Source organism: Arachis hypogaea, chromosome 7 (assembly GCF_003086295.3).
Source record: "Arachis hypogaea cultivar Tifrunner chromosome 7, arahy.Tifrunner.gnm2.J5K5, whole genome shotgun sequence".
Taxonomy (NCBI): domain Eukaryota; kingdom Viridiplantae; phylum Streptophyta; class Magnoliopsida; order Fabales; family Fabaceae; genus Arachis; species Arachis hypogaea.
The window spans coordinates 50971725-50974318 of record NC_092042.1 but is presented as its reverse complement, the minus strand read 5'-3'; the positions used below and the strand labels follow the sequence as shown (position 1 = coordinate 50974318).

The 2594-nt window shown below is 36.6% G+C and overlaps 1 long non-coding RNA gene across 1 annotated transcript; it reads left to right on the top strand.

Moving 5' to 3' along the window:
- The first annotated feature begins 391 nt into the window (after window positions 1-391).
- On the top strand, window positions 392-2334 carry LOC140174486 (uncharacterized). Its single transcript, XR_011864007.1, has 2 exons — window positions 392-524; window positions 1996-2334. It is a non-coding gene; the product is annotated as an uncharacterized lncRNA (long non-coding RNA).
- Window positions 2335-2594: the final 260 nt, after the last annotated feature.

Genomic DNA, 2594 nt, shown 5'->3' with positions numbered 1-2594 from the left:
CTTTCAGCTTCCAGGGAGAAGAGAAACGAGAAACATTCCCGTAACCCTTACGTTAATTTCCGATCCCCGTAACTTCTCCGTCCGAGCTCCAATCGCCGCACCGTTTGCGGCCACGCGTTCACCGCGTCGAGCTCTACATTTCTATCGGAACAATTTCATAGGTAACTTATTTAATCACTCTCAGCTTCATCTTCCCCCAATTTTCGAATTTTAAGTGGGAATATTGAATTTCTTTGATTTCTGATGTTTTAGAATCCAATTAGCTTGAGAGAAACGTTCACTCTTGCTTATGTGAAGTTTGGGTAAGGTGAGGATACGATAATTCTATTTTATTTTCATTAAATTTGAGCTTTGAGTATTAAATTGGGTATATATGTATTATGAATGTGTATTAGGTTGAAAATAAATAATTGGAGCTTGAAATTGTGAATACTGGAACTTGGAGGAAGCGGATTAGTTGAGTTTTGAGGGGTTGTCTTGGTTTTGAATAAATAGCTTTGGTCGTTACGTGGAAATCGGCTAAGGTATGGTTTAGGTTTCTTGCATTTAATATATAATGTTCTGTGAAAACTTAGGCTAGATGACCATAGGATAAGTTGGAATGCAGGTGTATGTTTAATATTTAGTAATTTGTCGATGAATATAATTGGTTGAAGTTTATTGGATAATTAGTTATTAATGTTGGATGGTGAATGTTGTTATGTTAATTTGGAGAGAATTATAGTTGAATGTTATTGTTGATGAACATGGTTGGTTTAGTGCTTGTTGATTAATTAATGATTCGGTGAATTATTGATTTGAGGTATTTTGTGTTAAAAGCCTAGGATTTGTGAACTATGACTCTCAGTTGAATTTTGGTTGTTGGATTTGAATATTGTATGAGTTTAATTGTTGATCTGAGGTAGATTTTTTGTGGAGATTGTTATGATAATGAGGAAGGATATGTTGAATTGAAAAGGAAGCAGGTTTGGACCCGAAAAGGGTGGCAAAGTCCGAGTTTTAGAGGAGATGCTGCCAAAATTTTATAAAAAATTAGAGATTTTTTTTATACGATTATTTAAAAAGATTTAGATTCAAAGGTTATATGGTTTGATTTAGAGTTATTAAGAAAATGAGTATGTTTTAAGTTTGATTCATTTAGAAAAGAATGAGTTATGTTTTGAATTGGAACTATTGATGGACGGAATGGGAGGTGTGATAATGGAGGATAAGGATTGAATATAATTGATGTATGATGATGAATGAAATGCGATTGAGAATGATGTTGAAGTTGATGAATTATAATTGAATTATTTATATGGCTTATGAATTTGAATAATCTGAGATACGAGATTCCCTGGATTAAGTGCCGTGGCTTGCCACCGCGTGTACCAGGTTGAAAACTCGATACTCTGTTGACCCTACGACGTAAGTGTGTGACCGGGCACTATATAAATTCCCGGGAATATTACCCCCATTGAGTATTATTGATTATTTGAGAAAACCTATGCATAGACTCTTGGGGATGCACGTCGGGGGACAGTCTAAGTACAATTCAGACTTGTCGGGTTGGCTGGATAACCGACAGATGAGCCTCATCAGCCATAGGACAGGCATGCATCATATGCATATTACTTGAACTACTTGCTTGTGTATTAACTGGGTGTGCCTAAATGTACTTGCCATGTTAAATGTATATTTGTTATCTGCAGTACTTGTAACCTTCTTGTGCTTGCCTTTGTTTGTTTACTTGTCTGTGAAAATGCATGATGGAGTTGGAGGTAAGGAGGAATGACAGAATGGGATTTAGATTTAAGGTTAATTTAAGTTAGGTTTAAATATCCTTAGAAAACCACCTTTTATGGCTTCTATTTAATACTTTAAGCTCTATAATCTGAGTGTCGGCGTTCTAGGATTGCCTCTGGCATTCCCAGGACCTTATATATTATGTGTGTGGCACCTTTACCATACTGAGAACCTCCGGTTCTCATTCCATACTATGTTGTTGTTTTCCAGATGCAGGTCGAGAGGCATCTCGTTAGGCGTCTGGACCCTTGAAGCGGAGTGGTTACAGGGTTATTTGGTTATGCTATGATGTGTATATATATACTTGGTTTTCTCTCCGCATAACTTGTTCTTTTGATCCTCCTAGAGGTTTATGGAGAGGCAGGATTGTGTATATGTACTTTTGGGTTCTGGATATATATGTATATATATGTAAATATTCTCCGGCCAGTCTTGACTTCGCAGGATGAGTTAGGAGCTTGTTATTTTGTATCTTTGGTACTCTATTCCTACTTCTGTTATCATATGTTTAATAGTTATGGTTTCCTTAGCACGCAGGTTAACCCGTTCCTTGAGCGTTGCGCTTTTATTTTGCGATTTTGTTTCCTCTTTTCTTCACGGCTCCTAGCATATTATAATTCTTCTGCTATTATATGTACTTATTTTATTTTAGAGGTCGTAATACCAGACCACCTCTGCTTTATGGCTTAAGCGTAAAGCTTAGCGTGGTAGGATGTTACATTATGGTATCAGAGCAGTTCGTTCCTATAGAGCCTGAAAGACGGACTGATTGTACTTCTGTGCATTCTCTGTATATGTGTTTATGTGCT